Source organism: Nyctereutes procyonoides, unplaced genomic scaffold (genome assembly GCF_905146905.1).
Source record: "Nyctereutes procyonoides isolate TBG_1078 unplaced genomic scaffold, NYPRO_anot_genome, whole genome shotgun sequence".
NCBI classification, from domain to species: Eukaryota; Metazoa; Chordata; class Mammalia; order Carnivora; family Canidae; genus Nyctereutes; species Nyctereutes procyonoides.
Window position 1 is genome coordinate 14,811,966 of NW_026575048.1, and position 23,956 is coordinate 14,835,921.

The window sequence follows — 23,956 nt, forward strand, 5'->3', positions numbered from 1 at the left end:
TAATTAACGTGAAGGGTCTCTTCCCTGCTGCCAGGTAGACATTTGGATTGCCCGGACTCTCATTAAACTTAAACCAGAAAGGGCTCAGAGGCCGAGGGCCAAACATTCCTCAAGTCTATGGAGGACGTCAGGACATGGAGCCGACGACAATACATTTCACCAGCATTGCCAAAGCCTTGTTTAAGTTTAGAAGATGCCTGTATTGCATTACTTGGACAGAGAGAGCCAGCCCATGCGCCACAATCCATTTTCCAGAGAAACAAAACCACTTCCAACCAAACCAACCCCAAACCAACATGAGGCCACAGCATTGGCAGGGCGGTCAGCAGATCAACAGGACACCTATCTGTCCCCACCCCTGGCTCCAAGGCCTCCAAAGGCAGGGCAGCTGCTGCTCCCAGCACAGGACTGCCCTGCTCAAGTCAAAGAAGAGTTACAGAGAACCTCAGAGCTGCCAAAAGCTATTTCCAGGGGACTTTGATCCACTGATGCTGTAATCTCTGAAGGGAAACATACTTCATTTAGAAGGTATTCTTTGGTGTCATTCCCAAGGAGAAGGCATACTTGTTTTTGGAATAACAGAACACTTACTCTCTCCTCTCTTACTCGTGTTCTCACTCTCCCTCACTCCGGCCACGAGCACTCCAATTGTGATGGTGCACAAACAACCTTGCTGAACACAGTGAGAGATCATAGAACATACTGTCGGCCAGAAAAGCATGTTTTCAACAATGCCCAATTAGAAGCCAAAATCCTAGATGGCCTCAATACCATAGCCTAAGGGCCAAATCTCAGGCTCAGCCGTTCCCCCACTGACCTCCCCCAGCCTCCACCCGCTGAGGATTCTTTGTTCTGACCCCTTTCAGGGTGAGACCCCCACCATGGAAGGGGTGGGCCCCCCAAAGCACATCCAGGTCCCTCAAGTCCCCCAAATGCCATGGCGAAGGGTGGTACATTTAAATAAGTTTTTCCTGGCATATCCTGACATGGCTCAGATCAATTACCTCATTTTTCAACAATGAAAAGATTAAACAGTTGTTAAGGGTTATAAAATGATTTAATATGCTATTAAGAGGAGATGTAAACTATCAAAGTTTAAGTTTCCAGAGAGAGACTTAAATATCAATTATATTCGCATCCAATCTGTATGGAGCTCCCCCCTCCCCCCGCATAAAAAAAAAAAGCCCCCACCCAGAAACCCACATCAGGGGCAGCTCCCCACCGCCTGGGGACACACCGCCCCTCCGAAGGCGGCTGTGAAAATCCAGTTCCTGTGCGCTGGTTTCATGAGAATTTGTCATGGCCAGGGAAACCAGGCTCAGACTGTTCACAACACTTTTTCCTTGAAACAGAGAACAAAATCAAATTTTGGAGAAATTTTAGGGATATGTATTTGTGCTCAGTGATGGGAAAGGACCATTAAGTACCTTATGTGAAATTAGAGTAGGACTCTAACTTCTGAACCCTTACTGGTTTTCACTCACTCGCTGCTGGCAACATTTCAAAGGGTAATTTTTTTTAAAAAAATTACCTCGTAAGGCAAAAGGAAAAAATAAAAATTCTTTGCTTCCTCTGTCTCCTCTCCTAGTATTAACTTTTTAAAATATGGGTTCTCACTTTACACCCCGAACAATTCAGCCCAGCCGAAAACCTGCCGCCCCTGATACTGACATCTCCTGGATGTGCATAGTGCCCGGTTTACATAATCAAATGGAGTAAAGCGTGCATCCTGCCTCAGTTCACCTCTTGGCCCCTGGATAGGTTCCGACACTGTGGGCCCCATCAGGAGGATGACTCGATAACCCATTTTATCAATTCCAACCGCAAGAGGGAAGTTAAGGCAGACCCTGCTGCAAGGGGAGCGCTGGGTCAGTTTTCATCAGATACAGATGTGCTCCCACTTCCCTGTTCACTCCAACTAGAGGAAATCCTACAAGAATGGCACAGATGGGGAAGCTGCACTGCGGTGCCATGTGTCTAGACTAGGGACCCCCAGGCTCCCTGCTCCCTCCTTCAGACTCCAGGACATCTTTAAAGATGAAGAGGGAATCTGGGGGTGGGAAGCAATGCGACCCTCCTCCTGACAAAAGTCTGGGATTGGGGGCGGGGGGGGGGGGGGCGGGGGGAGGAGGGGAATAGGCTGAAAGAACACTCGGGGAAATGTTTTGCAGAGTGCCTACATCCCGACCCCAGACTACTGCTGCCCAGTGTCCAGGGACCAGAAAGCCCGTATCAGGGGGAGATTTGATTGCAATCATTTAAAAAGTGAACATTCCATGCTTTTCAAGGAGAAGCCAGACTCCCCAAATTAACAGTAAATCAAAACAGCCCAAACATGGACCGATGTGTTCAGAAAACAACACTCGAGTTTCTCATGCTACTTAATCGTACTGTATATTTTACCACTTAGGAGGGGCGCGTGCCTGGCTGGGCAGCCTCTGCAGCACTCCCCACAGCAGGACCCTCGCCACATAATTAAGTGACTTTCAGAGAGAGAGGCTCACCGTTACTCTCAAGACGAAGGAAGCACGTTTCACCGCGAGGATGGCCTTTTTTCCCTCTCCAAGAAGAAGGCTGTGCCTTTGCATGAGGCAAGTACTGAGCAGCTGCTGCTGCTTCTGGAAAGGAGAGACTTTCCACGCCCGTTCATGTACCAGGACTGAACTCACGGCCCTTGTGCCGAAGCCATGACCCCGGAGTCGCCAAGTGCAAGGACCCAGGGCTGGTGAGAAGCAGCCCGGTGACTTCCAAGTTTCTCCTTCTTCCTCCTTCCCACAACAGTCTGCTGCAGATGGGGGTGGGGGGGGGGGGGACTCAAGGTTTGATCCCTTCTAACTCGCCCGATTTTCCAACTGGGCTTCTGGACGGCTTGTGATCCGCAGGAAGAAGGGCCCCAAACAGCTTGAACCCTTTCCTTATCAATCCCAGGCGGCAAGGTGGGCCCCTGGCTCCGAAGGATGAGCGTGCATCTGATTGAAAAAAATGAGTGGGAAATATCAGAAAGGGAGACAGAACACGAGAGACCCCTAACTCTGGGAAACGAACCAGGGGTGGTGGAAGGGGAGGAGGGCGGGGGGTGGGGGTGACTGGGTGACGGGCACTGAGGGGGCACTTGACGGGATGAGCACTGGGTGTTATTCTATATGTTGGCAAATTGAACACCAATAAAAAATAAATTTGCAAGTTAGAAAAAAAAGAAGAGCCCCCAGTTATGATCCTTAGTGCTTCGGCTGGCTTCCTCCGGGGCGCGGGGTCTGACCTGGGGCAGGCTCCGGAGCCGGGGCCCAGCAGCGGGGATGCCCCGAGGCCCGGCGTCCCCCGCCCCCGCCCGCCTAGAGCCCAGGTTCCAGCCGAGCCCCCGCCACCCCCGCCGGGGTCCCCCGCCGGCCCGCCCCTGCCTCACTGCGGAGGCGGCACCCCCGAGCCGCTGTCGGGGCTGCGGGTGGGGAACGGCGGCTCTGCCTCCCCGCAAAGCGCATGCGGCAGGGCTGAGCGCTGCCCTAGCACGGACGCCGCCAACGCGCCGGCTCATCCGCGGGCTCCGGGCGAGGGGCTGCGAGGAAGGGGACCCGGCGCACAGCGCAGCCCACGCGCGGAAGCCGCCCGGCGCGCAGGGTCTCGGGCGGGAGCGGAGGGCGGCGGCGCACGCGCACAGCGTCCTGACCCTCGGGGCGGGGGGCGGGGCGCCCGGGGCCAGGGGCCTCGCGCCTGAGCGACGCTGCCGGGGAGCACCCTCTCTCCGAACCCCCAGGCTGGCCGCGCGCCCTTCTCCTACACGCTTTACACGCACGTGTGTCACAACCCCCCAGGTGAACCGGGAGGTCGGCGTTACACACCCATGTTCCAGATGGGGAGACTGAGGTGAGGCCTCGCGCTGCTAGGAAGCCAACTTCCCGCCACCTCAGCCATCTTCCCTCTCACACCGACCACGCATGCGCACAGGCGCGCACACGCACAGGCGGACACACGCACAGGCGCGCACACGCACAGGCGCACGCACAGGCGGACACACGCACAGGCACCCACAGGCGCGCACACACGCACAGGCGCGCACAGGCACACAGGCGCGCACACGCACAGGCGGACACAGGCGCGCACACACAGGCACACACATGGGCGCGCGCACACACAGGCGGACACACGCACAGGCACCCACAGGCGCGCGCACATGCACAGGCGGACACTCGCACAGGCACGCAGAGGCGCGCACACGCACAGGCGGACACACGCACAGGCGCGCACACACAGGCACACATGCACAGGCGCGCACAGGCACACAGGCGCGCACACGCACAGGCGGACACAGGCGCGCACACACAGGCACACACATGGGCGCGCGCGCACACAGGCGCCCGCACAGACACGCACAGGCGCGCGCACAGCACAGGCGGACACATGCACAGGCACGCAGAGGCGCGCACACGCACAGGCGGACACACGCACAGGCGGACACACGCACAGGCGCGCACACACAGCACACACATGGGCGCGCGCACATAGAGGCGCGCGCACACGCACAGGCGGACACACGCACAGGCACGCAGAGGCGCGCACACGCACAGGCGGACACACGCACAGGCGCGCACAGGCACACAGGCGCGTGCACGCACACAGGTGGACACACGCACAGGCGCGCACACACGCACAGGCGCGACACACACACGCGCGGACTCTCCGCCTGTGACAGACCCTGGCAGTCACCAGCAGCCTCGACTTCCAGAAGCGCCGCCGCCTCCGTTTTCCCTTGGGGGGCGGGGAGGGGGGCGGGAGGCTGTAAGGGCAGGATTTGCGGCCTAAATAGTATAAATAACGGTCACCACACTCCGACCATCCCGTCGCGGTGTGACCGCAGTCCCGCGACCCTCGGTTACTCCCCGAACCAGTGCTGTCATATAATATGCGAGCTATGCATAAACAACCTGGGTTACGGTGGGTTTCCTAAAACTAGGAGAATTTCAGCCATAACACTCACATTTTGTTTCTGGAAATTAAAGCCTGGGAACAGTGAAAATAAAGTCCGTCGATTGATGAATTGTATTTCTGCACAGACTCCAATTCCCAAGGCTTGTGGGGAAACAGAAATGCGATCTTGCTCCTGCTGGCTTCGCCCCTGAGGGCAGCAAGCCCGCGGCTCCTTGGACTCCCAAATATGGTCCCGGCTAAAACCCGAGTGACCTCGGACCTCAGGGAATGACAAGAACACACCCAAGCAAGAGGGAACTGCTACTTGGGGCTCCGCTGCCCAGGGCCTTCCAGATGCCAGAAGAGGTGACCAAGGCCTCAGCAAGGACCTGGTCTCTCAGGTCCGGGGCATCCCACCAGCAGCCAGGCCTGCTCCTGCTGCATGGGGACTGGTTTGTGTGTCTCCCTGTCCCCCCACCCGACTGCGGCGTTCTGCAGCCTGGGGGCACGGAGCCCTAACGCCCAGGGAGCTGGAGGCTCAACCAGTGTTTGCTGAATGGTGACTGAGGGAGGTCGCAGTGGGGGACAAAGGAATGCTTTATGGGCAGAGGAGAGGATGGGCTGCCAGGAATCGGGGAGAGTTTCACCAGCAGGCTGGGAGTGGGGCTTGGACGTGACAGCAGGATTTCAGGATTTCAGCAACAGCCGGAGAGCATACCAGGTGGAGGGAACTCATCGCTAAGTGGGCAGGGACTGGAGTGTGCACAGCGAAGAGCGGGGGATCAATGTGATGAGCGCTTTGGAGATAAGGGAAGGCGGTGGTGGGTGCAGCAGTTAGGATAAATAGACCCACGGTGATGTTGCCCATGCTGGAAGGGCTCCAGAAGAGCCTGCAGGGGCAGCCTGCTCAGTCCACACTCGAGGGCTTCCTCATCAGCATGGCCTCCCCACCCCTTTGGCCAGGACAAACCTATCTATCCTTCAAGGCCCTGCTCAAAATCCACCTCCTCCAGGAAGCTTTCCCTGAATTCCCCTGCTCCAATTTCCACTGTGCACACTCCGTTCTGCGCAGCCCAGCCACCTGTTGAGGCCATGACAAGGTGAGGCAAGCATCTCCTGGGTTCAGAGCATCACCACAGTGGACCACTTCTTACACCACTCACGTCCCCCACAGTCTGGCTCACCACAAAGCAGGCACGGCAGGACTGCAGAAAGAGACTGGCAACCCGAAGAAGAATGGCATGAGAGGGGACCATTCAGCCAGCCCAGCTGCTACCCATTTCTCTACCCACCAGGGACTCTGCTCACCTTCCCAGCCCTTAGCCCAGGGACCAGACCTTCTAGTCCCTTCTTCGAGGCTCCTGGAGAAAGAGGCTCCTGCACCGCATTCAGAAGGCAGCCCCACCTTCTGCCTTCCTTCCAGAATCCCTAGGCTCCCTGCACCTGGCCAGTCCTCTCCAGCTAAAGACCATAGGTCACCACTCATTAAAGCCAGGCAGGGCGGTCTGCTGGTGCTGTCATCATGTCCAGTTAGCCCCGCTCCCAGGAGGCCAACGAGGCCTGGCTGCCAGCACCATCCATCCCCAGGAGCAACCTGTCTGCTCAGAGCAACTAAAACAGCCCTAGCCCTGTGAGCAAACCCGCTTTTACAAGGCCAGGGCAGAGCTGCGGGGAGAGGGGAGCGGGGAGAGGAGGTATTGAGGGCTGGGCAGAGCTTGGCCTGGTCCCTCCCCCTGCAGAAGGAGGTAGGAAGACTGGCTCTTGCCTCTATGGCTGGGCTGAAGGGCGGATCTCCACCCTCACAGGTGGAGGCTGTGAAGAGCCCGGAACAGCCCCGGACCCCCAGGACAGCAGCACATACATAGGCCCCAGGGTGCTGCCCTCATCATAAGGAAAACACAGGACATGTTCAATGGACCACTTAGGGGCAAACACATGACAAAAGTATTCTTCACTCAGTGAGTGTCCTCCACAGTAATTAGCAGACTCCTCTCGGACACATGATTGCCCGTGAGAGTGCTAAGTGAGGCTTTTCCCTAGAATCGTAGTACAAAAGTGTTAGTCACTCACCCTTTAGTATGATTCAGCTTCACCAGATCACTTCCCTGCTGCCTTCTGGTAGAAGTCAACTTCCTAAAAGAATGGATCCTGTGGGGGAACTGATACAGGGTGGGTTATTTTGGAACAAGGGGTATAATATGAACCTGGTTAGAACAGGGGAGAGAAAGAGGACTGGTTCAGTCAGGACCAGGAGAGGAGCCTGTGATCTCGTCAGAGGCCCAGAGGGGAGGCACTGAGATCCAAAACAGCCTCTCAGACGTGGCACCATATTCGTGTGCTCGGGCTGCCCTAACAAAGTGCCACAGGCTGGCGGCTTGAACCACAAAAGTTTATTACCTCGCAGACCTGGAGGCCAGGAGTCTGAGATCAAGGCGTCTGCAGCACTGCTTCCTTCTGGGGTCTGTGGCTTCCTTCTGGGGACTTCCTTCCGGTCTCCCCTGGCTTCTGCCCGTGTGTTGGCTACTTTGGGCACCAACATTGCACATTGGTGAAATGGCGAAGTAGAAGCATCACCCCGGCCTCTGCCTTCATCTTGGCATGGGGTTCTCTCTGTGTGCAAACGTCCGCCTTTTGTAAGGACACCAGCACATCGGGTTAGGGCCCACTCTAGTCCACTGTGACCTCGTATTAACTAATTACAACTGCAGTAGCCCTATTTCCAAATAAGGTCCCTTCTGAGGTCCGGGAGTTAGGGCTTCAACACATGAATGGGACGACGGGGTGGCGTGGGACAGATTCAACCCCAAACAGGAACCTTTGCTGGGATGGAACAAGGACAGAAGACTCCTCAACCCTGAGTAACCTTGAGCAAGACATCCCCCAGGCTGACCATCATTTATTCATCAGTGGCCCCGGGGAAAGTGGGTGCCAGTCCCTTCCCACCTGGTCCCTGCTTGCAGACAGGGCCCAAGAGGACAGGCCTGCGTTCCACAGGCACCCGGCGGCGGGGGGGGACGACTAGATCCTGCCAGAGTCTTCCATCCCTCCTCACATAAGGACAGGAGCCGAGTCACCAACACTCCCAAGCTCCGGGGACAGGGAGCCGGGACGCTGAAGGTGCAAAAGCTCCCTGACACCCAGGGGTGAGCCTCAGACGCCCTGTCATTGAGACCCGCATAGAAAGCAAGCTTTCTGTTAAACAAGATGAATAAATGCCTGATGTTACCTACAAACAGCATGTGCTTTTGCGCTGTCAACGGGTGATCACGGAAGGTCAAAGTCAGGCCCACGCCTTGAGCTGAGACCCAGAGGAGGGACACACCTGCCCAGCACCTCCTGGGGCCAGCACCCAGGGGCCTAGACCCCGGCAGGCAGGCCCACTTGTGGGGCGACGGCGACACCCAGTGGCCATATGGGAAATGACACGCTCAGGCCCCGGGGGCGGGGCAGCAGAAAAGGTGCTTGAGGGCCTGGCCGCGTGTGCACCACGTATACCCGAGTGGCTGTGTCAGATTTCAGTCCCGTCACTTCTGGGCTCTGAGCTGAGACCCCAGGTCCTAGGAGGGACAGCAAGGACCGTCTGTTCGCCTGTACAGCTATTTAAAAGAAGAAAACCATGCTCGAACGTGGGGCAGCTGAGCCCTGGCGTTCAGACCAGTGGGGCTGATCCTTCAACAAATAGGGTTCTGCTCTTCGGGGAGCTCACAGGTCCTGCAGCGGCAGGACCCCGGCCTCTCCACCCGCATCAGGTGGTGGCGGGACCTCAGCAGCGAGCTGGGTTCTAGGGCAGGTTCTGCACCAGGACCTGTTGGAGCCGCTGCCCCAACCTCAACCGATGCCCCCCACCCTGAAGAGGCAGCGATGATGGAGTTTAGTAAACCACTCCTGATGGCATTTGCGGCTCAGATGCTGTCTGAGTCATTGTGAGCAACTTGCCTTCAAGACCTTGAAGCTTGGTGTCAGAGGTGACAAGCACAGGCAACTAAATTTAATATTATTTAATTTTGGCCCAACATTGCCAAATATGTTATCATTTTGACACAGAGTCAAATAAAAATATTCATGAGATTAGTTTACTTTCTTTAATTCATACTGAGTCTTCAAAATCTGGTGTGTGTGTGTGTGTGTGTGTGTCTGTGTGTGTATAAAACGCAAAATAGCTTGATGTGAACACTAAATTTTCATCAAAAATACTTGATCTGTATTTAGATTTCATAAACCCTGCAGTTGGAAAAGTAGATTCATACGCTTTAAATGTGAATGTGTTGTTCCAAACGTCCTTTAAATTTTTTAAGTAACCAAACTGAGGTTTTTTTTAATTTATGTTAATTCAAATAAAATTTAAAATTCAATTCCTGAGGCACCTGGGTGGCTCAGTGGGTTAAATGTCTGCCTTTGGCTCAGGTCATGATCCCAGGGTCCTGAGATCAAGCCCCACATCAGTCTCCCTGCTTAGTGGGGAGTCTGCTTTTCCCATTTCTCCCTCTGCCCCTCCCACCTCTGCTCACACACAGGTGCATGCTCTCTCTCAAATAAATCAAATATTTAAAAAAAAAAATTCAGTTCTTCAGGGATCCCTGGGTGGCGCAGCGGTTTGGCACCTGCCTTTGGCCCAGGGCGCGATCCTGGAGACCCGGGATCGAATCCCATGTCGGGCTCCCGGTGCATGGAGCCTGCTTCTGCCTATGTCGCTGCCTCTCTCTCTCTCTGTGTGACTATCATAAATAAATTTTTAAAAAAAATTTTTTTTAAATTCAGTTCTTCGGCAGCAGTAGTAGACATTTCAGGTTTCCAATAGCCACATGTGCTAGTGTCTACCAACTTGAACACTTCAGCTCTAAACCCTTTAAGTGATTCTTAAATAAAATCACACTGAGAGAAAACTTAAAAACCCATGTCTTTCTTCTTGTCCTGTCCAAGAACTCAGTGTGTTTGAACTTCCTCCATGATAGGGCCGGCTGTGTGTCCCAGAACCCTCCTGATGACCCAAGGGTAGCATGAACAGTCAAACCATAAGAAAAGTATCCATAGTATAGGAAGGAAAATACAGTGCAACTTCTGAGCAAGAGGTCGCAACTATCCCAAAGAGCCCATGCTTGTAAAGCTTTGGGGTAAAGCCAGTGTGTGCACCTCACAGACTCGGGGACCCCTCCAGCTGCCACAGTGTTATTCAGACAGCATGAGGCCACAGAGGCCCACACAGAAGAGTAACTTCTGCATTCCACAGAGTCAGTAAGTGGCTGAGCCAGACCAGAGCCCAGCTTCTTGTATGTTCTGAGCCAACACATGAGGTAACTTCACCAACCCCATTTCTTATGACCTTAGGTTTCCCTAGGAAGGCCAGGTCATGCGCCAAAGGGCACCTGCAGGCAGATGTCCCAGCCAGTCTCTAGCCTGGACCTGACCCTCAGCAAGTCCTGCCGCTCATACTCTTCTCATCTGTAAATGGGGAATGTGTTCATTTCCTAGGGCTGCTGTGACAAAATACCACAAGCATGGTGGCCTAAAACAGCAGAGGTTTATTTGGTCACAGTTCTGGCAGCCAGAAATTTGAAATCAAGGTGTTGGGAGGACCACAGTCCCTCTGGAGGCTCTAGGACAGAATCCTTCCTGGCTGCCTCTAGCTTCTGGTGGCTTCTGACGCTCCTTGGCTGGTGGACACATCATTCCATGTTCTGCCTCTGACTTCACATGGCCTCTTTTCTCCACCTCAAATCTTCCTCTGCTTTTCTCTTAAGATACACTTGTCATGGGATTTAGGGTCCACCCAAGTAATCCAGGGTGATCTCCTCATCTCAAGATTCTCACCTTCGTTACCTCGGCAAAGATTCTTCTTCCAACTAAGGTCACATTCACAGATTCTGGGCATGAGGTCATGGACATATGTTCTGGGGAGCTGCCTGGACCAAGTGAACTCCAGACTTCAGCTCTAGAAGTCTCTGACACAAAATACCAAAGGGCAGCTATTTCTACTACATAAAGAGTGCATCCAAGTAGGGAGGAATATCAACATCCCAAGAGGTAAATGGACGATTTTAACATACAATTGGAAGATGCTCCAATGAGTAAACAGACACACACAGATGTTCTGCTCTCTTAATGTTGGAAAGATGCAAATGAAGATGAGCCTTAGATTTGGTTGGTCTAAGAAAACTCAAACCCAGTGCTCCCAAAGATGTTAGGAACCTGGCACTCAATACACAGACCCTCCATTTCTTCCGAGGGACTGGATCACTGTAGGCACTTATTAAATGGAATTGCTCAGGGAAACAAAAGCAATGATGAACTACTGGGACTCCATCAAGATAAAAAGCTTGTGCCCAGCAAAGGAAACAGTCAACAAAATCAAAAGGGAACCTTCAGAATGGGAGAAGGGCTAGTGATATGCAAATGACATATCAGATAAAGGGCTAATATCCAAGATCTATAAAGAACTTATCAAACTCAACACCCAAAAAACAAACAACCCAGTCAAGAAATGAGCAGAAGGTATGAACAGATATTTCTCCAAAGACCTACACATGGCCAGAGAGCACATGAAAAAATGCTCCACCTCACTTGTCATCAGGGAAATACAAATCAAAACCACAATGAAATACTTTACCTCAGTCAGAATGGCTAAAATTAGCAAGACAGGAAACAACAGGATGTGTAGAAAGGGGAACCCTCTTGCACTGTTGATGGGAATGCAAGCTGGTGCAGCCACCTGGAAAACAGTGTGGAGGTTCCTCAAGAAGTTAAAATAGAGCTACCCTATGACCCAGCAATTGCACTACTGGGGATTTACACTAAAGACACAGATGCAGTGGAACAATGGGACACCTGCACCCCAATGTTTATAGCAGCAACGTCCACAATAGCCAAACTGAGGAAGGAGCCACAATGTCCTTTGACAGATAAATGGATAGAGAAGATGTGGTCTATATATACAATGGAGCCAGCCATCAGAAAGGATGAATACCCACCATTTACATCAACGTGGATAGAACTGGAGGGTATTATGCTAAGTGAAATAAGTCAGTTGGAGAAAGATAATTATCACATGGTCTCACTCATATGTGGAATATAAAATGTAGTGAAAGGGACCATAGCGAAAGGAGAAAAACTTTGTGCGGAAAAATTAGAGAGGAGGATAAACCATGAGAGAATCCTAACTCTGGGAAACAAATGAAGGGTTGCAGAAGGGGAGGTGGGGAGGGGGGTAACTGAGTGACAAGCATTGAGGAGGGCACATGATATGATGAGCACTGGGTGTTTTACTGTATGTAGGCAAATTGAATTTATTTTTTTTAAGATTTTTTTAATTTATTCATGAGACACACACACAGAGAGATAGAGAGAGAGAGAGAGAGAGAGAGAGAGAGAGAGAGAAGGCACAGAAACAGGCAGAGGGAGAAGCAGGCTCCGTGCAGGGAGCCTGACGTGGGACTCGATCCCGGGTCTCCAGGATCAGGCCCTGGACCCAAGGCGGTGCTAAACCGCTGAGCCACCCGGGCTGCCCGGCAAATTGAATTTAAAATAAATAAATGGAATTGCTCATGGGTGTGTAAATTAGCAAAAGTATTGGAAGGGAGAGCAGAATGAGACAACATATTCCAAGAATCTCGAAAATAAATAATTGGCTTAAAATTTCATGATTGTGAATTCATCTTAAGGAAAGCATCCTTACAGACAAATGTTTATCTCAGCATTATTTATACCATTGAAACACTGCAAACTCCACACATTCAAGAGGAGGGGAACAGTTTTGCACACTCTGTAGCCATGAAAGCAATGTTAAAACCAGGAAAACAGATAAGGCTGAGTAAATAAATCAAGATCACTGTGGAGGAGGAAGGGGAGGCTTTTGGAATGCAAGCATTGTTTTGTTGTGGGTAATCAAGAACATGATATGTTTGCTTTATAATTGTCTTAAACTGTGCATTTATTTCAAGCATTTTTATACTTATGTTTTACAATGTATGGATGGATGGACAGATGGATGATGTGTGTATGTGTGTGTGTGTGTGTGAGAGAGAGGGGGGGGTTCTTTTTAAAAGGCAGATTAAAAAAATAAAATAAATTAAATTAAAATAAAAAATAAAAGGTAGATCCATGAACTATTAGGACACCAACTGCCCCAGAAGCATGAACAGTCCCATCTGGGGCAGAGCCTCAAAACACTCCCAGAACCATTACATGACTCACTGCAGTGCTTCTTCCCCTCACTTCCATAAAGTGCATGGCCCTTGACACACACGATCCTGATGAGGATGAACGGAAGCAAATCCCTAGGTCTTAGGTCCCTAAAGGTAAAAATGGACTGACAGCCCTGTCTCTGTCTCTGCCTTCCCATAGGTGCCCCCTGTGCAAAGCCAAACACGGGGAGCCAGAGGGTCCATCCTGCACCTCAAGGGTCGTGAGCTGGGGAGTCACAAGCAGGGCAGCATTCAACACGAGGCACACACCTGCCTTCAGGCCGCCAAGCAGCAATAGCCCCACACAGCCCACCAGCTCACCTGGAGCTGACCCCCCACGGGTGGGCCAGCCTCCCACCTGGGTGGCCTGGCCAGCCCTGCTCAAGTCACTATACTCTCAGGACAAGTGCCCTTCTAAGCCCTCTGCCCCCTGTTCCTCTGCCCCAGGCTCACCTTTCTGCTCCTGTTCTCACCAGGGTTTCGGCTGGAGGGCACCCAAGCCAGCCCCTTACTGCCCCAGGTCCATTAAGGATTGGATGAAAGTGCTCTGAGGAGTTCCCACAAGGGTATCAGGGAGGAGACCCTCTCCCAGGGTCTTCCTAGGCTTCCTGGGGAGCAGCTGCATGGCCAGGATGCATGCATGCATATGCATCTTCTGTATGCATCTACCCCAAGCTTTCTGGAAAGCAAAACCTTGCACCTAGAACTTGTGGGTGAGAGGGGAAGGGCTCTTGTGGGTCCTTACAGCCCGGTGTCCCTAGAGCAGCCTCCATCCCACCAGACTTCTCCACTCCCTAACCAACTGGGCCGGACTGGCATGGCCGGGAGAGGTGAGATGATGAGTCCAGGGGCCTTCCACCACAACCCACCTTCCGGCTGGGCAGCGCCTGCCTTTCCAGCCATCCACCCACCCACCCATCCAGGAGGAAGCCCCAGTCTGCTCCCTAGGATCAGCCTGTAATGTTGCCCTAAGTAGGGGCACTGAAGGGTGCCACATTCCCCCGGGCTGGAAGGTCACCCCACTTTTTCCACTTCAGACTTTTCTGGGAGGCTGCTATTCACTAGATGCCCACCCATCCTCCCACTGTGGCTGTGGCTATGTGCTGTCTGAACACATCAGGGGAAACCCCGTGTTCCTGGCCTCTGTGCCGGGGCTCTCATTCAACTGCCCCGAGAAACAGGAGCCCGAGGCCCAAACTCAACAGCCAAGGCAAGTCCCACATACCAACATAGAAGAACACCCAGGCCCTGCCCAAGGCGCTGAGGATGTTTTGGAGTTGTCAGTAGTCCTTAAACAGAGCAAGTGAGATTAGAAATTAGATCTTATTTTTAGGTAATCTCTATGACCAGTGTAGGGCTCCAACTCATGACCCCGAGATCAAGAGTTAAATGCTCCACCAACTGAGCCACTCAGGAGCCCCATAATTAGATCCTTAAATCCTGCACCTGTTCTTCTCTACCTGCTCTGTTCTATAGCATTCCTCCTTCCCTGCACACCTCCACCTGCCTATCTACTAACAAGAGACTAGGATCTCAGTCCCACCAAGATGTGTGGGACTCGATCGGACCTCTCTACTCAACTCTTGCCAAGTCTTCCCTGAGACTTAGGTGCTTTCTTGCATTTCTTGCAGGTTGACAGAGGATTCCCTCAGTGTGAACATAAAGATGTCTGGACTTGTAGAACCTGCAGAAGAAACCACGTACAGCTCTACTGTGTTCAGTTCCTACTTTACATGGGCCCCAAGGGAGAGTCCAAGAAAAGAACTACATGGAAATGAGCAGAGCCTGAGTCGGGTACAGGAAGCATGAGAACACCAGCCAGAATGCCAGGTATCCAGGCACTGAAATTACTTCATTCATTCTATATTTACATGGAACAGAGCCCCATGGTGGTTAGGCCTTATCAGCTGTGAACTAGACTCTTTCCTGGAAGCAACGGTTGATTAGGCTCTAAGCAATTTCTACCCACCAGGTAGCTTCCTACTGTTGCCTTGGGCACAACAGCCATGTCAGAGCTGCTGCCCCAACCAGGCCCTCCTCCCTTAGGATGTCTCAGGAGATCCTAGGTCCCAACAGAAAAGGTCATTCCCATGAATGAACTGTCATGTTGGGCAGATTTCCTGCACTGGAAGATGTCAAGGGGCCAGTGCAGGCAGGTGTTGGGCCAGGTCTGGGGAATGTGAGTGAACCGCTGAGGCCCTGCGGTGGGGGGGGGGGGGTGGACCCAGAAAGGAGGCTAAGAGGCACATGACTGTGGGCAAAGGAGGCTCATGAGGTGCAGAGATCCGGAAGCCTCTCTGAGTTTTGGAGGGTGGGTACTGCCTGGGAAGAGATGGAAATGACACACTACCGAGATACAAGCTCTACTTGGGGATAGGTGTCCATGAAGAGCTATGTGCCCGTGGCCTCTGAAGCTCAGGACTCTGAGCAGTGGATGCCAGAGCACAGGCTGGGCTGCGTTCCCAGTGGGAGGACTGAGGACTGCCCTGGCAATCCCTGCCCAGCCTGTTTCAACCTGCCTTCCTCTTTCCCACACAATGTATAGATGGCCCCACTCCAGAGGGCAGGTTCAAAACCCAGCTGTAAACTACACCACAGTTCAGCTTTCGCTGTGCTCTTCCGGGATTCTGGGGAGGGGAGCCACACCTACACCACCTTGCCCATCTGGGACCCCCAGCTTTTCTCCCTACCCCATGTTGGCATTTCAGAACTCAGGGCTGAGCATGGATCTCTCCCAGATGTGACTTGAGAGGATCTTCCATTGCCATTTGGCCACCTCCAGCTCTGCTACAGATTCCCAAAAAGATAAATCCTTTGGGTTAAAGCCAAACCCTAACCCTTAAGGGCCTTCTTACTAGCATTCAGGGGAGAAGCAAAAAGACCAAAGAGCCTGATGACAAATGAATACTTAGCACTTCAGCCTCGGTGGGCCACGGCTAGATTACGAACCACGAGAATATGACCCCAACCTGAGTGCCATGTACCCATTCTGCACATTCCACAGAACTACCCACCCTACTGGCATCTGCAACAATGCAACTCTGTGCATGGCGGTCCCAGTGACCGGTTCGTTCTGCCATTGGGAGCTCTGCATGGGACAACAGGGCCTGAGCCCTGGGCTGGGACCCCCTGGTGGAGTCCTCCTAAGAAATAACTCCACCCATCTGCTGTTGACAGTACCAGTCTTTTCCCCAGGGGCACCATGAGGTAAGTTTCGAAAGCAGTTGAGCTGGTAGGACAAGGAGGGCCTGGGGACATCAATCAAAAAGGGATATGTTGGCATGTCAGACACAAGGCAGTGGCCAGAATTGGAAGCTTGCATCCAAGCAGCAGAGTGCAGGCTTGGGCCATCTCTATCTGGGTGCCCCCTGTGTCTCTAAGACAAGCCTAGCACAGTTTTCATGTGTGGCATGCCATTCTAACCCCTAGAACTAGAAGTGGCTTCCAGATCCCAGGCCCCCTCAAGCAAGCAGGTAAGCAGGTGCCAGGCCTGATAGGTGTAAATTGTCAAATCTGCCTCTCATGGTAAGTACTGCTGGGCCTCACCTTCTGGCAAGGGAGCTGAACCCAGCTGCAGGAAGGGTCCCAGGATCTTTTCCTCCAGAGGATGCATGCCCAATTTGAGGTGGCTCTGAAGAAAGTGGATACACTAGAGATTCTAGAAGCCTTCTCCATGAAATATGTCCATCCCTCTTCAGACCTCATTGGCCAGTAGATACGCCTCTGGCTCTCCACTCATGTGGCCTCCTGCTTGGTGTTTCAAGAGGCCTCCTTGGTCTCCAACACCCTTGCATCCTGTTAGACCTTTGGTCTCTGCCCTGCCTCATTCCATCTTCCAATTCTGTCTTCAGACCCACTGCCAGCTCTCCTTCAAAGACACAGCATCTGCTTCCATCTTGAGTGAAGAAGGCTTTGAGCATCTGCCTTGGTGGAATCCACTTCCAGACTAGCTGATCTCTCCACCCCACTGGGGAAGATGAACTAGACTGTCACAGCTCAAATCCACTTTGTATCACTTCCACACCTCCTTCATGAAAACTACCCCTGTCTCTTCCTAGGTGAATTCTCAGGCTTCAGAGTCCATTTCAATTTCTGCCAATTATATAAAACTTTTCTCTTCCCTCCCTCATCCCCAACTCCTTTTCCTTTGAACTCTCATGATCGCAAAGTCACAACCATATTCTACCTTGGTTGGTTATTTATCCTTAATTTTTCATCCTTATTTTCCCTTCCATATGGATTTCCTTGAAGATAGGGCCATGATCTTTGCCTCTGGTAATATTCAGGCTTGGAATTCAACTCCTAAAATGTATGTGAGAGTGAGTCAAGTGCCATATTTGTCACCACCTCCTTGAAGGCCTAAGGATACAACCTAAATCAGTGTGCATGAGGTCACCTGTGACAGGACCTCAAGCAGGGAGCCAGTCCTATCACAAAGTAGCACAGAGGTTCAGTCCAGATTCAGGCCACAAACCCCCAGATAAAGTGAGGGACAGGCCTTGGTCAGAGTATGCTTGGGAGCAGAAATGGCTGTGGGAACTGTGGTGATAGTCTATCATGGTTCCCCAGCACGAGGATGGCCACTGACCCTTCTATTGGCCTGAGCAAGGCCACACTGAACAGCGATACCTGCAAACCAAGAGAGTCTAGCAGAAACCAAGTGTTCTTCTACTATAATATCACCACTGTGGTTTCTCTGTGAGGGTAATTCTTGCCAGTTCTTAAAACAGCTTATATGGTATTCCTTCTCAGTACCATATTCTCAATATACTCTAAAATCTTGGGCTATTTACTTTAAAGGTGACTATGGTGCATATGAAAATGAAGTCATCGATGAGAAGGAAGCCCTTGCTGTGAAAGGATGGCCAAGAATCACTAGAAACCCTGACTCCAGGTGAGATGAGCACTCTCTGAAAGAAGGTTACATGTGTCCCTGAGCTTAGCCCCACCGTTATCCCCACCCCCATCTGAAGGGAATCCCACCTGATTAGGGAAGGGAACACTGAAGAAGACTTTGTAGAAGCAACTCAAAATGTCAGAATGCTTAGATTCCATGCTTAGTTTTCTTTTTCTTTTTGGGCTATTGTTTTACCTTTTTTCCTCCTCCTCAGATACCTATTCATATTGGAGGTATAAGTAAATTGGAATAATATTGAATGACCTTCTCCTTTAGAAGATTACTTAATCTTCTGTTGCTATAAACAAATTATGACATGACTAGATCATGATCCATCAAGAATATAGCCCACTCACCAATGGAAAAGACCAGAAGAATAAATCTCTGTAGTAGGCTGTCTGTACTGGGCTCAAACCCCAATTCTGTCATCTTTGTCATTCATCAGTTGAGACCTTGGTGAAGTCTCTAACCCTGTCCAGTCCACAGGTCCCCTTGTCCATGAAACAGAGTTACCTTGAGTCCTCTATCATTCTGCAATTCCACAAATCAAAGAACCTGCTCTTGATTCCACTCTTATCCTAGGCTAATGCCATTCTGCTAGGCTAATACCAAGTTAAAGAAACACTAACACTAACCCAGCAGGCATGAGGACAGGCCAAGGAAGAAAGCTGTTCTGTCACCAGGAGATGGCTCAGTGATGTTGCAGTCCCAGATCAGAGACTGAGGGAGAACTTCCCTTGAGCATTTCCACCCAGTTGCCCTAGGCTTGACACTCTCATTCAGCAGAGCCCAGGAGGGGCCAACAGACCTGGAGATCTGGACAAGAGTAGCCAAAGGTAAGGGTATTCTGGAGGCAAGAAGGCAAAAAAAGAAAGTTCTCCATGAGTATACTAAATGCTTCCCTTCCTAAGATGAGTCCTTTGCCAAGTTCCACAATGAGGAAATGACACCATGAGTCAGCCATTGGAGTCAGTATTCTTTGAGGTGGAGCTGATGAGCTTTGTGGATACCATAGCAGAATTACCCCTGGACACATGTTGAGTGTCAGCGTCACCAGAATTTGACAGCAGCACCCAGTGGGACCCCATTGTAAAAGCCAAATACACTCATCTAAAAGCTGAAGGGGCAGACCCAGAAATCCAATCCTACTGGATATAATAGCTCGAGATTCTGTAAGGACATCTCATGTGTCAGAGCAAGACCGCTAAACTGGGGACCTAATCTCCCAGTGGATCTTAGCGTCACCTGAGCCTACCAAAAAACTAATCCATTCCTTCTGTGCTGTTTCTCGGCCAAGATCTTCCCCTGACCTCCGAGCATCTCTCTCCAGCCCTGTGCAGGCCTCCTTGAGTGTAGGAAGGGGCCAGGGTGGACCGGAGGGAGATGCTGATGTACGCAAGCTTTCTCCGAGTGCCTCACACCTTGTCTCCAGATTTTCCTGTCAGCTGCAGAGAATAATAACCTGTTGGAGGTAGACTCTGACCCTGTCTCCCAGAGTGAGAGAGTCCTGTACCCCTCACGGGTCAGGAGGCTGGTGGTGAAGCAGATGGCATCTGGACCCAAAGAGGGATGCTCTGGAAAAACCACAAAGCAAGAATTTAGGCTCCTAGGCATATGGACAGTTTGGTGACACTAAGAAAAGTCCATGGGGAGCCCCGGGCCCTGGATACTTTCTAGGTTTTGGGGAAGAGATCTGGCTCATACATACTGCTTGGTGATTTGGCATCAACATTCAGAGGTCAAGTCCAACAGGCAGTAGGTAACAAGTAACTGGGTGTAAGCATTGGTGGGAGGCAGCCTGGCAGGAGTTGTACCTCTAGGGGATCTCCTGCTTGGACAATCATTACCTATGTGAACTGGACTAGACATTTCCCCCTTTTTAAGCTCACCACCTGCTTTTGCAAAATGGGACCTTGAACCTCATTCAGGTTACTGAAGACTTTAGAAGTATTGATAAAGCATCCAATATGTCAACTTCCTGTTACGGAGTCTCCACTGTCCCCTACTTCTGTTCTTGCGTGTGTCTATAGTTCATGGCCCAAGTCTGGCCACACCTGAACCCTTTGGGGCATTGTCCAGGCCAGTGCTCTCCTGAGGGAAGAAGAAGAGGTGAGGGCAAAGCTCTTTCACGTTGTACAGTGGTGACACTGAGAAGTTCTGTCCATAGTCCTGCCCACAAATATCCCCACCTCTCCCCTCTGTCTTCCCAGAAGAGTCCAACCTTCTGAGAGCTGCCTTGAGTCCCAACAAAACTCTGAACCCTTTCTGCAGAGCTGTCTGAACAGCACTTTGCATCAAGGCAGCATCTAGGCAGACCCATATTGCTTTCTCAGCCCAACAAACTCTTGCTTGAAGGTGCCTTGCCTGCAGATCTTGGGTGAGTTATAAAGGCTCTTTGGCCAAACCACCTGGCTCTCACCCATCAAGCTTGTCTAGTGTCTGGCTATGCTAATGTTCAGGCATTTTATGAGATGTTTAACAAGTCTGGTCATCCTGCTAGAAGGAAGTCCTGGAAGAGAGTCCATATGAGTCCAAAATCTCAGTCTTCCGGCCTCAGTGACATCCCCCACCCAATGTCCACCCTGAACTCAGACCAGGAAAATGTACATCCAGCCCGGGTTCAGTGACTATGGGGGCAACGTGCCTGCTAGCCAGATGGTCAAGATCAGAGATGGAAACTTTAGACAGCATGTCATGTGAGCCCCTGAGACCCTGCCTTTTCCCTCATCACAGAGCAGCACTCAAAGGTCCTGGCTATGGTCCTGGCTGGCTACCTGCTTCCTCATCACAGCAGTGGCCACCATGCTGAAACCATTCAAGGCAGCCCATGAGTCGATCCATGAATGACAATTGATTTCAGGTATGATGAACACACTTAACCAAGCATGTGGCCCGCAAAGCCCCGCAAGCGATGTGCTGTTTCGGAGATCCTGCCCCTTCCGTGAGCAAGGGACAGCACTCAATGTTCCACGGCAGAGGCCCTCCAAGCTTTGTTTTATAAAATGAGATGAGGGACCAGGACCGTGTTGTCTGCTTTCCTATGAGCAAAGAAGCATGGGGACAAGGGGAGTTACCGCAGCCTAGAGCCCATTCATGGGGGAGAGAACTGCCCAGAGACAGGGCTCCCAAGGAGCATGAGCATTTGCAGGGGCTGCTTCAGCCTGCCCCCCACTTTCTCCGCAGGCTGCCTACCCGTGAAGGGCAACCGTGTCCTCCTTGTAAGCCCAGCTACCCCACTGCTCCACACGAGTATTTGCCAGGGGTGCCCATGTGACCGTCTTCACCATCCTCCCCTCCCACCCCGCCCCCGCAGGGTCAAGGTTTACCTCAATGCCGGGAGTCACAGCACATGGTTTTGCCTGGAGATGATCCTTGGCCCAGCTCTGGCTTCCCGCACATGTGATCTGATGCCTGAGCTGTGGGCCTGTTGTTGCTGGGGCCCCCGCTGGCTGGGTCCCACAGCAGTCTCTGAGGAGGGTGGTAAGAATGTCTCCCTGGGGCCCAGTTCCGGAGCTTGTCTTGCTTCCAGATGATGCTGTCATGGACTGAGCCCTCAGCTCGGCCCCCACTCTGCTTCCTGGCCCACGTAACTGTCTCAGGAGGGCAATGTTTCTCGCTATAAAAATGGGTGGTCCATCTTGTTAACTCAGCTGAGCGTCATGGGTTGGTTAGCTGTAAGGGCCAAGGTGGGGTGGGTGGGGGGCCGCTCTTGGCCTTGGCCATAAAAGAGCCCTGGCTGCGGAAGTCCCTACTGGGGTTGAGACCCCTGCTGAGCCAGGAGGGTTTTAAGATGCTGGCATCTTCTCCCATGGAGGACCTCAGGCCCCCAGGTCATTATCAAGGTTCTAGAAACACCAAGGGCATTAAAGAAGAGGAAGGACACCATTTAAGTGCAGGCATTGGTTTACATAGAGGAGATTCTTAAAGGGGCCCTAAGAAGACAGGATTCGCATGTAATCACGAACACTTGAAGCGCTTTAAAAAGCAAAAGGCCCTAAGGAGTGGGTGTAAACCGACTCAGAGAAGGAAGAATAGCTCTGAGGAGAGTGAGAAAGGCTTCAGCAAGGAAGTAGCAATCCAGAGCTTCTTGAAAGGGGAAGGGGTCTCTAAGCCTCAGGAGCACAAGGGGTAGGCCCCCCTGCCCATAGTGTGGGTCGTGGCCGTGACCCACGGCCGGCCGCGGCAGCCACATGTTGGGAGGGAGAGGAGAGCCTTGCTCCCCAGCTCCTGAGCCCTGCTGGCAGTGCCCTCCTTATACCCGCCCCCCCTCCTTACCTCATGCAGTGCCCCCCTGCCACCTTGGCTCCCTGGCCACTCTCCTGAGCAGTGGGGGGCAGACCGCAGCTGCAGAGCTGGGCCACTTCCTCCTTCCCTCACTGTCTCCGGAGGAGCCCACTTTCAGCCTGCGCACTTCTCGTCTCTTCCCCACCGTGAGTCTCACCTGAGACCGCAGCCTGGCAGTGCAGTGTGGCCAGGTGCTGTGTCCTAGTTCCAAGGCTCTGCTGCTGGAAAACCATTCCGCTCTCTCTCTAAGTTAAATCCTCCACCCTTCTTCCATAGAAGGCCAACATCCCCTGTAAATGTGTGGCATGTCTGTCTGGTTCGAACCCCAGTGCCACTGACTGGGCCCCTCCAGACCCCGGGGATGCTGGGCTGGGAAGAACTGGCAGGTGGGCAGCCCACTCCCACACCTCCCCCCTCCCCAGGCCGGCTCTGGTAGCTCATTCTTGGACCCCATGAAACTTGTATCCTTACAATAAAGTCCCTTTTGACTTGCACTGAAGCTGAGTAAGTTTTGAGTCTTGCACCTAAATTTGTCCCAAGGTGGAAAGAGCAAGGGGTTGGCTCCCCTGATGGCTGAGTCCCTTCTCTTCCTGTTTGTCAACCTCGTCATCTGTGCTAAAGTAGACCCGGCCAGACAGCACTCTCCTGTCTGACCAGCACTCCGCAGTAAAATGCAGTGTGGCGGGAGCCGGCCGGGCAGCAGGCAGCCTGGGGCCGTGGACTCCATCACACCTCACCAAAGAGCCAGGGAGCTGAGCAAAGCAGGCCTGACTCAGGCCCTGTGGGAGCCAGAGGGGCTCCCAGTCGAAATTCCCTGTCCCCCAGGGGGCAAAAAGAGGGAGGAGCTCGTTTTGCCCCAGACTGAGGGGGTCCCAAGGTCGCCGGACTTCCAGTCTCAAAACCAAGAAAGTCCTGGCCAAACCAGCTCAAGTTGGTCACCCCCAGAGGCAGCTCAGGTACAAGGAAAAGAAGAATCTGGGACTTTCTGTGAACTTTGACTCCAGCATAATTAAAGGCTAATTGAAGCCTAAGTTAAATCAGAACCCTTCCCAGGATGCCTGGGTGGCTCAGGTGGTTAAGCGCCTCCCTTCAGCTCAGGGCCAGACCCCAGCGTCCTGGGATCGAGTCCTGCCTCGGACTCCCCACGGGGAGCCTGCTTCTCCCTCTGTCTCTGTCTCTCATGAATAAGTAAATAAAATCTTTAAAAAAAAATCAGGACTCTTCCTTTTTGGTAAAATAGAAATATTATCAATGCAGAAGGGATATTATGAGAACACATGGAAGTTGACAGGCACTTGTCTTACTGGAAGTTTCTCTAACTAGTCCTTGACCCTAATCCCAGGAGAGTTCCAGTTTCATGTGAATTTACTGTTCCCTTTTGCATGCTTGCAGACAAAATTATAACCCACATTTACACGGGTGGAAACACCATTGGGTTTATGTTCTCCTTTCTCCTCTACCCTCCTGAAGTTTTTTATTCCGGCTTCCTTTCCCCCATAACCCACCTGGGGCATCCTCTCTACTCAGGGGTGTGATTCGGATGCCTGTGCACATCATGCTTCTCCGCATCAGGTTTCTGGATACTTACACAATTCATCACAGGGTTAGGGCTGCGGGGCTCCCATTCTGGAGGATGGTCCCAGACAGAGAATGGGATCTTGAGGCAGGTCTACATTTGGCATCAAGATTAGTGGAA